The sequence below is a fragment of the Pavona decussata genome, unplaced genomic scaffold, assembly GCF_977016875.1.
Source record: "Pavona decussata unplaced genomic scaffold, jaPavDecu1.1 SCAFFOLD_174, whole genome shotgun sequence".
Taxonomy (NCBI): domain Eukaryota; kingdom Metazoa; phylum Cnidaria; class Anthozoa; order Scleractinia; family Agariciidae; genus Pavona; species Pavona decussata.
The window spans coordinates 1,542,501-1,558,169 of record NW_028145585.1 but is presented as its reverse complement, the minus strand read 5'-3'; the positions used below and the strand labels follow the sequence as shown (position 1 = coordinate 1,558,169).

The following is a 15,669-nucleotide window of genomic DNA, read 5'->3' as shown; positions in this document are numbered from 1 at the left end:
ATAAATAAATAAACAAAATATACAAATAAATAAATAAATAAATAAACAAGGAATTATATATCCTTTGTAACCCTTTTGCTAATAATCTGATGAATTCTATCACCATGAGTTTCGCCCCCCTTCAGATTGATAATTCTGTTGCTTTTCTCTTCCTTACGTTTGAAAATGTTCTTATCGAACAAAGTGAAGGTCCGTACTATTTCTTCGTATTTCACTGTTCTGTAACAAAAATAAATGGTTTTTTAATGAAACCTACAAATTCCCTCTCAGAGAACCCAACGAGAGGATGTAGCAAAATCTTATTTCCCGGCCCGGATTTACTAGCTGTCGTTTGCTTTACGAAAATGCTATAGCCGACCTTATTTTTTTTACGTTTTGGAATTTTTTCTTCTTCGGGAACAAAAGAAGTTTGTTTTACAGTATAATGAAATTTTGACCTACTAGTTTGTCGAAGAAAACTTTTTTTTGTTGTTGTTGTTGTTGTTGTTGTTGTTGTTTCAAACTAAATCCGAATTTCTGAGGTGATTTACAGATTCGAAACAGATTTTCACCGAAATAAACCGTTGGGTCGGTCCCTAACCCTCTAGGTCTTGAAGGATTTTTTACGTAACAAGGGGTCACTGGAAATTTTGGGATCACACAAGCAATCAGCTTTTTACAATGAAAATAAATGAAAGATTTTGACACGACTGTGTTGCTATTTGTTGTCAGTAGAATGAATGTTATAATTCCATCAGGGGGGGGGGGGGGGGGGGCACCCAACGGTTCACAGTTCGGTGGATATCTGTTCGGAAGGAGTTGATCGCCTCAGAAATTCGGATTTAGTCGTATTCTGTGGGGAGCAAATATGTCGATCGTTAAAAACGCGAAAAAAGATCACTGGCTATCATTCTCATAGCTTGTAAATTCGGACAATAAAACTTCCTTTCTTAAAAACTTTCTGCAACTTAAATTTTCAACTAAAGAACCCGAGAAGATCAATCTGTATTTCTAATAGTTTACATGAATATGCATTTCAAAGGAGACAATTTGATTTGGGAACACAGGAGATAACGGTTGAAGTATTTTGCTTAAATTTTCTGGTTGGGTGCCCTGTGCTATGCTCGACTAGGAGAAATACAACAAGTTTTCAAAACATCTTAAACTTACCACGATTCCTCTTACAGTCGCAAATTGTCTCAATGCGCAATAATCGTAATACACACCGTACGTCGTGGCGAGAAAAAGGTCGTTTATTAATAGCACTGAGAACTGAACTCGAAAAGAAAATACGCAACGTTGGAAAATGATGCACGCAAAACTCGAAAACGAAACACACAAGGCTCGAAAACCATACATCTAAAAACTCGAATACAAAAAAGCCAACGTTGAACGATATAACTAAACTAAAAATCTAACTACCCGCGTGTCGCTGCGACTGATGTCTTAAGTAAGACAATTATACAACAATATTGTTTTCTTCTTTTTTGTAGGTCTTCCCCCTAGGCCTACCTTGCTGGTTTCGATCACTGTATAATTGAACACTAACTCTTTACGGCCTCACTATCTGCGTATATATTCTTACTACTTTACGTATGTTTTCTATGTTGCTATTTAGGAGACTTTATTTCGATACCAACACATGTTATCTTTGGTGATCAGTTCGTGTCTTCTTATTACCTACACGTTTGATCTTGTAGTGATATTGTAAGGAGAAATTAAATCAGATCAAATGTCCAAAAAATGAGCTACTGTTTTCAAACAATGCCTACAGTTTATTTCATTTTTTCAAAGTTAAAATTTACGACGTTCTTATACACGAATCGGAGAAACGAAAGAGCAGTAGTTTACAACACAGTCTGTTAGACTACATTTTTAAGGCCGTAACGTTTATCCCACGTTTTGACTGCATTTTGTCCTTTTTGGCTTTTTTTATAGTGAAAAAGAAATTTGTCAGTTTGTCGTGCGCCTGTCCAGTTATTGATCATAAATTTTGTTATAACCTTGTCAAAGTATCTGTGAATCCTCACTAGTTTGACAATACATGGGGCAGTTGCATGAAAACTGGCGTCGATTTATTAAGGTTATCGTATACCTTAAGAGGTGTTTCGCGTCCAAGCGATGTAGTGCGTCCGGTTTAAACTATAGATACATGAACCCGTATATCAAATTAAAGCTTATAGAGTTGACTATCACACTATACCAAGAATGTTGAATTGTCAAATTTTTAGCGCTGTTTTCTCAAATCAATTTTTCACTTGAAGGGGACACTTTAAAGAGCTAAATCTCAAAGGGAATTTCTTCGTTTGCCTTCAAATTTGGACAGTAGCTAACGATGACCGGCATGTTAGATTAATTTTCTTCAGTGTCATGGCAAAACATACGGTTTGCGACAATAAATATATACCTTCACCTCTTAAGCTATTTTTTAACTGCTTTTGGATTCAGTTATATACTTTGGTCTAGAAGAACATGAGGAGGTAAATAGTTGTTGTTTTGGTCGGCATACTTCTTTGTAAGCTTTGTAATCTATAATAACTTTTAAGAGAAGAGATAATTCATCGTCCGTCCAGCTGAAGGCTTTATCTCCTTCCTCTACCGATTTAGCCTTCTTCGGTGCCATTTTGAAAGCTTCAAGGTTTATTCTGCGCATGCTTACCTCGTAGAGACAGCTGGTCCTCTTACTTCGATTCAGTACCGAACCATAACAGACTGGTCCCGTGTCGGTGTGGCCTTACGTTGATTAGCGTGACGGTGCTGTGTGAACAGAAATAGTCTGTTCCATGAGAAAATAAGGAACAAAATCTAGAATCTGTAACGCCCCGGATAAAGAAAAATTAACTTAAGAAAAATAAGTATATGTAATCAAATAGTGACGAGTGAAATTAGGAAATTTTCTAATTTCACGAGTATACAATTTGATTACTTTTTAATATCATGGATGACAAAATTACTCTCACAATCGTGGTCGGTTTCGTCTTATTTAAACACGCCGGCAAAAAACCGCTCGAGTACTTTATCCAACTGCCCAGGACGAGCCGTCTCAGGGTTTTTCTCAAGGCCATTTTCATCACAACAGTTCTCAAAACCCTCACCCATTTAATTGTGCTCATTCGCGTATTTAGGTTTTCTGTAGCGTCTTTTAATGCCGTAACTTCTTTCATCCGTAACATCTTTAAACCTGGGCGCCATGTTGGCACTGAGATTAAGGAAACGTTGCCATAGCAATTTTGTAATTTCACATGTGAATTACAAATTAACGCTGAAATTTCGCGCCAAAATTAAGGAGTAACTTGTCTCCCACGATATTTGTGTAATAATATCTCCTTTGTAACCTTTTTGCTTATTTTGTTAAATTCCTGCTATCGCCATGAGTTTCGCCACACAAAGGTTGATAATTATTTTTATTGCTTTCTCTACTCGCCGATTTCAAAATTTGTATCAAACGTAGCAAAAAACCATGAAGTTGCGTACATAGTTCGATCAATCCCACAAATTCACTCTTTACATATTTTCTTCGTCACGAGGGCTAAATAGACTTCTTAATTGGGATAACACAAGCAAACACCGTTCTGCAGTGAAAACAAATGATTTTGACATGACTGTTGTCAGTGGAATGAATGTTTTAGTTCCATCAGGGGCGGCACCCAACATTCATTCCGGTGGATATCTGTTCGGATGGTGCTGATCGCCTCAGACTTTCGGATTTTGTCGCCTTAAACAAAATCTTAATTTTCTTCGGAAAAAATTCAGCTACAATATATCATAACACTGGAAAACTTTATCCTCTCGTTTTCGAAGAGAACAAATATGTCGTTAAAAATACATAAAAATTCAGCTAAGTATTTTCGTAAAACCAACAACAGTTAGTAAATTCGGAGAATACAATAACCTTTTCGAAAACTTTCTCCAACTTAAATTTTCAGCTAAAGCATCCGAACAGTCAAAGGAGATAAAACGATCTGAGAACGCAGAAGACATTTGAAGTATTTTGCTTAAATGTTCGCGTTGGGTGCCCTGAGAACTCAAAAACAAAAGACACGTTAAACTCGAGAAAAATGATGCATTGTTCGAAAATGATGCATGGAAAACGAAACACGCAAGGCTAAAAAAAATATGCGTCTGAAAACTCTAAAATAAAATTTCCAAGAATAGAAAAAGATGAAACTACAGGCACAAAAACATTGTATTCGCTGAAGAAAAATATCATAAAGTTATCAGGTTGTAAATGTCCTCTGACTGAAAACATGTGTTCACAATTATTTCAAGGTGAATGCCTTTAAAAACAAATGAGTTGGAACACACAAGTCAGTAGTTTCATGCCGATGATTCAAAATTTATTTACAAGCGGTCTGTATATAGCGTGACTTCAAGTTTGGGGAATTTCAAATAGTTGCCACTATTTTCAGTAAACAGGCGGAAGACTCAGACATTTAAAAGATAATTATGCCTTTGTATGAAGTTGCATAAGGCTGGGGAAATTTCTATCAAGCCAAAATTTTCGATTTAATCGCCTGAAATGTAAATAGTAAACAAAGGCGCAGCCGAAACGGAATTCAAAATTTCCCAGAACATTCGGACGACCTTAATTACTGTTCCATTTGCACAAAATTTCCATTTCCACCTTTTTGTCTTCTGATGGCACCATAAATGCGCCATCACATCTACCCCTGAATGAATTATTATTTGACAGGGGAATTTTCTAGACTTTCTAACCAAATGAAATTTTGGCTAAATGGAAAGACAAAAAAGTGAAAATTGACATGAGAGGCATAAAGAGATACAGATCCACTGAAATTTAACCCAAGGTGGTCTTTTCAGGAGACCATGATCCGCACCATCAGAAAGGATCGAATTAAAGATAAACTCCCTCGTTGCTCCGACTACTGCTAAGTATAATCACGAGTAAGAAAGGAGCGTAGTAAACGAAAAATAAAAGTGGGTTAAATTAACCGGTGGAAAGCCGCTTTATGCCGCAGGAAGTTAGATAGGTGGCATAAATGCATTAGATGAAATAGTTATTTCTCCAGGGAATGAAAGTTATGCGGTAATTAAAGTATATTATATTCAGTTTGAAAACGTGGTTATTTTTTTTGCAGTAGTTGAGGTTTAGATAACTTTGAGATAAAAGGCCTCCAAAATGCGCAAGTCTCGGGCCAAAAATACACAGCAAGTCCACGAGCTACGCAGTATGCTACAAAGTGGTCCAAACTATTTTGTGACTAGGAAAAATTAAAGAAAAAAATAAATGAGCCACTTTGGAAGGGGCAGGTTTCGCGGTCGAAAACGTGGTTTGCGTGCAGCCAGTCTGGAGACGCTGTTAAACTAGACAATTTTTCTTGCAACTTTTCTCGCAAATCCTCCGCCATTGTAGCATGCCCCGAAATGAACGTATGCCTCGCAAAGTTGTTGTTGCAGTCACAGTTATACGAAGTAGAACTGACTTCTACTTCTCGCAGCGATTGCGGCAACAAAATAAACATACAGCGGCAAAAATAAGGAATTTATTTGGAAAAAAGCAGAAAATTGAAATAAAGTACTGCTAAAATTGTGCCAGGTAGCAAAAGACAATTAGTGCAGCCTAAATAAAAGACTTTTCGCTTCCTATTATGGTCTTCACTTAGATTGAAACAACTGGTTTGTTTTGTCTAATTATTAAGCGGTATTTTTATAACATCATGACATCCATATCGTGGCTGATATAATGTTAGCCGATAAACTAACAGATAAAAATGGGTTCAATTAACCGGTGAAGGGTTCGTTGAAAGCCGCTTTTGTCTCTTATTCAAATTTTGCTTTCAATTTTGACTTTCTTCAATGCGGCATTCCAATTTTGTCTGATGTTTCATGACTATTAAACAGAACGTGGGAGAACAGACAGACAGACAGACAGACAGACAGACAGACACTTTTATTTAGTTATAAAGCTCAGGGTAGTCCCTTCTGGAGCTTAAAAGCACCCTGATATTTTAACAACAGCTGAGTGTATGAAATTTATAATTATACTGTTGAGTTAACTTGATTTGATCTTACTCATTCTTTATAAAGGAGCAGAGGAAACTCCTTTTCTCAGGCGCTCTACAACTGATGTTAAAAGGCCCCGATGACAAACTATACTGGAGACGGAGAACAATCGCTCACAGAACTGTTTTGCTCAGCAGAATTAACTGGAGCTATACACAGCCAACTGATATGCCTTTCAGTGTTAAACATTTTCTTGTCCATTACTGCATTTTTGGGGAATACTCTGATCCTAGTCGCTCTTTGCAAAGATACTTCGCTTCATCCTCCGTCCAAAGTCTTGCTCCGTAACCTAGCGACGACTGATCTCTTTGTTGGTATCATCGTGGAACCCGTTCATGTTGTTTACTGGATATCTGCGGTAAAGGAACAATGGAACATTTGTCGTTTTGCGTTAGTTGCAATCATTATAACAGCACAACTACTGTGTTCAGTGTCACAATTGACATTGGCTGCTATCAGTATCTCGCCCTGTTGTTAGGGCTCAGATACAGACAAGTTGTAACTTTAAAGCGAACATACTTAACTGTAATTTCTGTTTGGGTTGTCTCTGCTATTGGTTGCATAATGTACCTTTGGAATGGACTAGTATCATCGTCGTACAGCTATGTAATTCTAATACTGTCTGTAATTATTTCGATTTACTTCTACGCGAGGATTTTCAACAAGCTGCGTCATTTTCAAACTCAGATTCAAGACAATGTTACAGCTCAACCGAACCAAGCAAATCCACTGAACATGGCGCCATACAGAAAGACAGTGTCCGGTGCACTGTGGCTGCAGTTGGCGTTGGTTGTTTGTTATCTACCATATGTTGCAGTGGCGCCATTGGCAATTCAAAAAATACGAAGCGAATCATTTTCTTCAACATTTTATCTTTTACATCAATTAACAATAACTTTAATTTATTTCAACTCGTCATTAAACCTACTTCTTTACTACTGGAAGATTAGTAACGTAAGACAAGCAGTAAAGGACACAGTCAGACATTTGTTTTGTTGCAGTTCATCAATTTAGTAGTTACGAGGTAACTTTGTACGATTAATATCTGTACTTTAGGGGTTAAGGTTTTAAATTACCAAGTTCACACTTTCTAAGTCTATATATGACATACTCAAACTCACTAAGCCATGAAGAGAAAACGAAGAAAAGAATTACCCTGAGGGAGATTTGGAAAGGCAATGTTAATTGTCACAAAATTTGGAGAACTTTTGCTTTGAATTCTCCAAGAATTTCTCAAGCCAGCGAACAAGTTGGAAGACACAAGTCGGCTAGTTCAATACCGTTGATTCAAAACTGCCGACCAGTCAGTACAGCACTTGGCATTAACCGCATCTATTTCAACCGGCGTAATCTCATGTTTGGTATCTGTTGATGACTGCTTTAAGAATCGAGGACAGACTATTTTATTTAAGTAACTGCCACTCTCTGACTTTCAATTAACAGACGGAAGACCCACACGCACATGCATTTAAAATATAAATATATGTTTGTAGGAGGTTAGAAAATGTTGATCCGGCGGAGAAAGAAAAAACAGTGGTAATTGAAATGAAAAGCTGAAGCACTAGAGATATCGTATTTATTCGATTGGCCTCCCACCTTCAAATGAGCGCCCACCATGAAGCCAAAAAAATTAATAGGCGCCTACCCCACCCGCTCCCTCCCCCCCCCCCCCCCTCAACAAAAAACATTTCTGTACTAGCCCAGCGTGAAGTACTAGGAAAGTCAGTTGTACCCCAAAATTGGTTCTTGATACAGTATAGTCAATGAACTTTTATATTGTTTTTGGCTTGTCTATGTTAGGTTTTGCACTTTGTTTTGTGTTGTTGAAGTGAAACAAACTTGTTATCTTAGCTTTTGCACTTTGTTTTGTGTTGTTGAAGTGAAACAAACTTGTTATCCCTTATTGTTGTTATTCTCCAGAAATGGCCTGGCTTGCAGAAAATGTTGGGAAAATAATAAGCGCCCACCTTCGAATTAGCGCCCACTTCGAATAAGCGCCAACCCTTATGGGCCCCATATTAAATATGCGCCCAGGCCGGTTAATCGCCGGCTAATAATTGAAACGCATTTCGGTTGTTTTGGTTTTAATTATTCTTTCAGGTGATCATCACCCTCACCGAAAGGAATAATTTATGGTAAGCAATGAACTTTGGTCATTGCCCCAACTTGCTATGATTAAACTAGTTTAAAGTTCAATTAACCGGCGAATTCCGGTTGTCTTTAATTGAAGTTTTGCTTTCGTTTTTCAATGATGCGGCGTTCAATTTATGTATAATGTTTCGTCTTTCAATTTCATAGTTATTAAACAGAACACTGGTAGGAGGAATAGTTTTTGTCCTTTATATTAAGAAGCGATAAAATTCGGATTCAGTTTGGCAGAGTAAAATGGGTGTTTTCATTTCTCAGCAAGTTACACTAGGCAACGATTTGGACAACTTGTGTCGCAATAAAATTGTAAGAAAAGTTACAAGAAAAATTGCCTATTGTAACACAGCCTTTAAACTAAAACTTCACACGTCAGGCGTTTTTAGGTCAGGATACATCCTGTTATTTATTAACTAAGATCAAGTCAGTTACAAAATGAAATTTGGGAAAATGTTTAAATGTAAAAGTGTCGTCATAAAACAAGCTCTTTGAGGTGGTAAGTCGCCGTTACACGTTGAAACTTTTAGCTGAAACTTGTCTGCAACGGCGAACGAGACCAGTTTCACGAAGTGGTGTTACACGGTGAAACTCTTGTTTTTTCACCACTGCGACCGTTGCGAGCTGTTGCAGAAGTAGAAACCGGTTCTACTTTTCGTGGAACTTGTCTCGCAACGGCAGTTCGAAAAAGTTTCACGAAACCGACCATGTTACACGGTGCAACGCCTGCTGAAACTTGTTTCGCAACGCCGTTGCACACAAGTTTCAGCTAAAAGTTTCAACAGTTAATGAGACATTACATTATTTCCATCACATTATTTCCATGGCGCCACTCATTGACATTCAAATCCTAGCAGTATGCAGGATGTTTGTTCCATGGACCTAGTTTAATGGCCTTAGCTCCCACGAGTCTCCTGTAGCTCAGTGGTAGAGCATCCGAACTAGTAATCTGAAGGTCTTGGGTTCGACTCCACTAGGAGCACTCGGATTTTTTCCGAGTATGCCTGTGTCATTTACTGATTAATACATCATTCTCATTTATGCACCAGGCTTAATACGTGTTTTGTCAACCAATCGCATAACGTTGTGAAGTAAACACAAATCAACTTTCGACACTTAATTCAAAACTGCTCTTAGCCTGAGGGAACTACTATCTCCTATATGTTGATCATATATGTTGATCGACGATTAAAGGGGAAGTGTCACGAAAATTCGATGCCATTTCAAAACCCAAAAATGTTTGTCTGACGACAGATACAAAAAAATAATTGTCTAGTTTTGTTATAAATTATCACCCCAGTGCAACAAAACTGTCGATTAGTGTGCCTGGCCAGAGACAGAGTAGGTCGGTATGGATTGAAACTTGAAAAATGTAAGGCTAATGTTTTTCATGTTCTCGCATTTTTGTTTTTAGAATGCGCTAGAACAGAGTACGAGTTGTTCCTTTCAAGAATTGAGTTGATTTCTCTCCTCTCGTTGTTCTAGAATTATTTTGTAGTAAAGTGAGGGTCTTGTTTCACCATTTTTAACAAAAGAAGTCAAAAACCCCGTGATACTTCCCCTTTAAGTAAGTTTTATCAAACACATTCACTTGTGTTAGATTTGTAAAAAAAACTGTTTACTTTCAGTTTATAACTTACAAGATATAACCATACTGAAATTCAAATGTGTGTATTTCGAGAACTCTAAATGCTACTAAATTAAACTTAATACTTAAACTCCAAACATATGTGAGGATTGCCTCTGCTCTTTTAAAATTTGAATCAAAAAATTGCATTGCTGACAACGAAAACTGCGAAAACACAAATCGCTATGTTAAACAACTGTGGTAAGCCAATGTTCTCATTCCAAGTGATCCCACTGTCCATGTTACTGACGTCCTTTTTCAAAAGAAACTTCCCATTTGTCGGGGCACTCCTCGGCGGTGGGCGGACGGCAGGACACCTGCAACTGATAAACAAATATCGGATTATGTAGGGTTAGTGTTGAAATCTGATATGACAAATAATTACCCACTCCGACCGGGCGCATAACTACCAAACTGGAGGGCTTGGAAATTGAAGTTGCCATGTCAAGTTGTGTTCTAATGAACTTGTTGAATATGTACATAATTAACTTATCTACCACTACTTCAGTTACTTGGATCGCAACCTACTAGCTACAATACTACTTCATTTCCTCCGCCTCTTCTGGAACCTTTGAACTGTGATTAAATCGTTTCAGTCATTTTATCAAATGGAGTTCCAATTGTCTGTTACCTCGAACCGCGCTACCCCCGTATTTGTTGAAGACTTTTTACTAAGCGCGACCTCTTAGACCTTGGCAATTACACTGACTCAGTAGTTTTAAACTAGTTTATGCGCGCATGCGCAATGAACGAGTTATTGTGATTTCGGCTGAATTTTATTCGCTCGATCAGATGTAAAGTTTATATCAATTTAATCGAAATTTAATCAAAATTATAAATTATTCATGAGTCTGCCAATTGTGCATGTGTTCACCATAAGCCACAATTACGGGACAAAAATCAAGGACGTAAAATCAACTGAACGAATAATGTATTCTTAAAAGAAACAGCTAGTACGTGTGTTGTCTGTTAACTACTTCCATTGACCGAAACTAAGGGGCAACTTTCCTTTCAAGACGGATATTTTCCAAAAGTTCGACTTCGATTAACCTCCCTCGCAGACGCTCTCTTGGTTCTTCTCTTTGGGGAGGAAAGACTGTGTGACGAGCCAAAAGAGCATCTACGGGAGAGGCTACACTTCGATAGGCCGAGCTGCTCATTTCAGCAAACATCAAATGCAAACATTAAAACCTTTAAAGGAGCCTACCGTACAAATCCGAGGAATCGACGTGACTGAGAGAATACGATATTCCACAGTGCGACAAATCCCTCTCCGGAGTCAAACGTAATCGATAAGATCAGGCCGCGTAAACACTGAATTTACATACAGCCGAGCAAAACCTTTTTATTTATCTGGCCGCAATATAAAAAAGAAAACGTTCAATTAACTTTAAAGATTCAAGACCATTCCGCGGGTGAAAGGCTAAGGGTAAAGGAGAAAACTAAGACTTAAGCTTCGAAATAAATTTCATTCGGGGTCCAGCGTGAGCGATAAGATCTATTCACCAGAACAAATGTAAACACTGAAAGTTTTCTAATGCACAGCGACAATCAACGCTTGGTGTATTTCTATATTTACGTTCACTTGGATAAAGCCAAAATAGCAACTTCAACAAGATTGAAAGGTTCTTCCGATGTAATAAAACGCTGACGGAAACCGTCGTTTGAACGTAGAAAGGAATATTACGATACTGAAAACAGTAACATTTAGGTCACGTGCTAGGAAACCAAAATTGTTCGCATGTATCATGTTTCATTTGGCAAGAACTAGACGCGAAGAAAAAATTACGGATGCTCTTAGAAAATAAACTGGACGCTTTTTTTGTCGATTGGTAACCACGTAAAACCACCAAAAGAACGTACACGTCCACCTTTGCGTTGCTTTTGCTAGATGATAAAAATTGACAATGATGAAAAATATTTACAACGCAATTATTTGGGGGTTAAAATAGTTAAAAATATTTACAACGCAATTATTTGGGGTTAAAATAGTTAAAGGAATTTTTTTTGGTGTTTGGACTTATTACAAATTATATTTCGGTTTGGGAAATACCAGAAAAAGACCAGTTGACTCATTATGCAGCCCTCTAGAAATAATACCTTGTAGTTCGACTTAGATGTTCTTAATGTGTGATTGATGTATAAATTCTCCTGTCATGAATTCGGTATGAGCAGTTGTACGTTTCCGCGGAATCGTAAAAATATTTTGGATTAAGTTTCCTACGAAAGATAACACCCTGTTTGCCTTACTTTTTTATAAGTTTTTCCTCAACTTGACCTTTCAACGGTTTATTCCAGGAAATTGTTACTGTTCTTATTTTTAGTCATTTTTAGTAGAGTTCCCTGGGTTCTTTACCGAATTCATGGTAGTTGATATCTAAATGACAATATCTGTAATTTTGGGGTGTTTTTGAAAGTAATCCTAAGTTAACCCTAAGGCGATTATAAAGATAAATATTCATTGTTGTAATCCAGCTATCAACCACGTACTGAATATATAATTTGAGCTCTAGGTTTTGTTTACCACGTACTCATTTAATTTATGGAAACGGGTAACCAATCACTTTCGATGAAAAAGGCTAACATCTTCAACGTATCGACTTCTTGTACAATTTTTAAACAACAACTTTTACTGTTTTTCAGATTATCTTTGTGAAACCTTACTATAAAAGTCTGAACTTTGTAATTTTTATATTGCTTCCCCTGTTTTGTATTGACTGGACAACCCAAGCTTCATGGTGATATCTTACTGGAACAATGTCTTTGACTTGGTTAATAGATCGAAGGCACGGATGCAAATAAATTCCTTGCAGCCAATCACAGAAGGCTTGCGTAAGATTTTATTTGTGTTGAGCAGGTGGTTGTCGAGTCAGTATAAGAATGGGTGCTATCTAGTTTTAGTAGAGAAGTGATTGTTGAGCAGAGTAAGCTGAACTTATGTCTTAAAGAAGAGCAACTGAAGAAGCTATTGGATCTTTGTTGAAGTGAGCCCAGCTAATTCCCCAAAAGTTCTTTTAACACTTTGCGAATCGAAAGGAATCAGAGTATAGTACGTTCCATAGATGGTTTACCTGATAAGTTTGGCACACAAGTTTTACATTCTTTTTTTTTTTTGGCTTCCTGTCGACGAAGATATTAAGTTTTACAACCAGGGTTTTTTGTAAGCTTTGACTGATATTTCACGACGTGAGCCTATTCCACGGCGTGAAATCAACCATGACTTTTTCAAGGCGTGAAATGTAAGATACTCCACCATTAAAATCATCACTGTGAAATGGCGAGAAGGGTCACATATACATGTACATAGGCTGGCCTAACTGCGGAGCTTGTAAATACTGTGTTTATTGCGACTAAATTAGCTGTCAGTTACTGATGTTTATGGTTACCGTGAGGTAGTGATGTGGCTCTATAAAGCGCTGCGCTGGATTTGTACTGGGAACTGGTAATTTACTTTGAAGTTCTTTCAGCGTTGCTATACAAAGCCATTCCCGAAAAAAAAAAGTCTCAAGTAGACAACGCGACGTCTTTTCAACATTTTCCACTAAAGCTCTTAATAGCTGCAGCATTGTATGATTATAATAAACACAACAAAGTAAATCTGCTTCAAAAAACTCATTAATAACTCATAATCCCATCGACCTATCATGGTTGATAAAACATCACGTGCAGTGATCTTATATCCGATCACAGGCAGCCCAAGCTCAATATCAGAGAACCGTTGAACACAGGGAGCCCACACAAACTGTGTGACCGTACGTTTGTATTTTAAATTATAGGGGAAATGTATGGGAATGTCGAAAATCCTCGTATTATCGTACTAGATTGCGATATATATTCTCATTTAACATCAAAATAAACGCATTTTAACCTTAAATGTTGTGTGTTGTCGTTTTTGAGGTTGAAGACGGCGATTTTAGCGATTTGAAGGGTTCGGCGTTGGACGTTCTCTCTACTATTACACTCGAGTGAACGTCCAACGTTTCTTTTTCTATGGATTCGTTTTGTTTTACTTTGGGTAATATACCCAAAGGACACACAAGTATTTTATTGTTTTACGTCTTTATATATTCTTGTCTTAACTTTTATCTTTTTGACTTGATAATGGCGTAGAGTAACGCCGAAACGTCGTCCGCTGTTTAGAGTTTTCAAAATGTTTTTAAAGAATCTTTTAGCGTTTAACTTTTGGATAAAATAATAATAATAATAATAATAATAATAATAATAATAATAATAATATTTTGACCAGAGTGATCATAATTTACGTACTTATTATTATTATTATTATTATTATTATTATTATTATTATTATTATTATTAAAATCTTTATTACAAAACCTCAATTAAAATCCTATTTACAATCATCCTGCTGTTACAAAAAATCCAATCAATTCATCAAAACACTATTCATTCACAAATTCTAAAGAATAGAAGTAACTCAACCTTACATAAGAGAAGAGGAAATAGATATAATTAATAATAAAAGTTCAAAATTCTATAAAATAAAGAATTCCGTTATGCAGAGATATTAAGATCATACAATCGAATCATACTAATGACGGCTAAACCAGTGTCCATAAAAAGCCCTAGGTATTAAAGCATATAGACACGTATTTCAAATACCCGCACTAGCGACATTTATTTCACATTCTAATGGTTGTTCTATCTTGCTACGAAACGGCGTTCGCGAACCTCTGACGCATGCATGTACCGATCTTAAGAGTTCAAACGAGATCTGTGTCCTGAGCCAAGTCATTACAACATGATAAGGCTCGGTATCTTTCTGAGCTATCTTGTCTGCGAGATGCTTTAAGAACCGCTGACACTCGTTTCCCATTCCGCTATTGGTTCCAAATACTAAAGGCGTAAACGAACCCATTTCTACATCTAACACCCGCTGCTGGTACTTGCGCTTTTTCTCTTCTTCTCGCTCTTTGAACACTTCCGATGTTGGCACACTTGGAGTTGACGTGCGTAACTTTAACATCAAAAAATGCCGTAACTCGTCTTGCCCAGAAACCTCCCGCTTTGATGTCAACCTTGCCTCAGAACTTGTAACAGCGCTCCTTAAATGAAATCGCTCGTTGTCCAGGGGTTGAAGGCGTGGTTCTATTTCGACATTATTGCAGATCTTGTCGATGAATGTCGTTAACAAGTTCCGTAAACCGTCATGTCTCTGCGCCACAAACCCCCCTTTTTACAAGAGAGGGCGTGACTAACGGTGAATCTATCCCCACATATGCAATGACTTGGTAAATCGATTAAGGGCAAGTCATAACGCAAGCGTAGCGAGTCTCTAAACTCTTGCTTGTTGAGAGCTAGACCTTTGTCTGCAAAAGGCATCGCATTCAGCCAAAACTTGCGCCCTTGTCCCTCGATTGGTTAACCAGACGTAGCAGGCCTGGGGAGAGGCCTGAATCAATGCTATCCATTTTCTCTTTGGCACTTGCTCTCTTAAATGATTGTTGATGCCTCTTTAGCTTCTCCGTAGATCTTTCTCCTGGCACCATGATGGAACTCTGTGGAGAAATAGAAACAACGTGCGCGGTGGTTATTAGTCTCGAGGCAGCAAACTGCTGCGGTGCCTCGGATTTCAGATCAGGAATGACTAGACCCCCTTGACCCGTTGCTAAGGTAGCAAGTCTGCGCACCTCGTTAGGGAGAGGCTCTGATTGACCGAACAAAGTTGGGAGTAGTAAATCTGCAATCACTTCCTGGATTGGATCGACATAAACTTCAAACGATTCAATCGTGCGCATGAAGTAGGTGAACTTCGACGTGTAGCATTTTGTGAAAGCAATATACGCCGCATGGGGCTGGCTCTTCGCTATTTCAGAGAGACGTTCGATTTCTTCTTTCCATGCACGAACCTTCTCCTCACAATACTGATCTTTGTATTC

At 37.7% G+C, this 15,669-nt stretch overlaps 1 protein-coding gene and 1 pseudogene across 2 annotated transcripts in view; both read right to left on the bottom strand.

The window, feature by feature from the left end:
- Positions 1–9,341: 9,341 nt before the first annotated feature.
- LOC146463911 (tetratricopeptide repeat protein 28-like) overlaps positions 9,342–15,669 on the bottom strand; it is a 13,541-nt gene continuing 7,213 nt past the window's right edge. The window contains exon 3 of the mRNA XM_085083907.1: positions 9,342–10,095. The gene's annotated coding sequence lies outside the window, so the exon portion shown is untranslated. The remainder of the gene's footprint in view (positions 10,096–15,669) is intronic.
- Positions 14,114–15,669, bottom strand: part of LOC146463912 (uncharacterized) — a 2,667-nt pseudogene continuing 1,111 nt past the window's right edge. The window contains exons 1-2 of the transcript XR_014856775.1: positions 14,645–15,669; positions 14,114–14,610 (exon numbers count right to left, since the gene is read on the bottom strand). The exon at positions 14,645–15,669 is cut by the window's right edge and continues 1,111 nt beyond it. The product of XR_014856775.1 is annotated as an uncharacterized LOC146463912 (transcript). The remainder of the gene's footprint in view (positions 14,611–14,644) is intronic.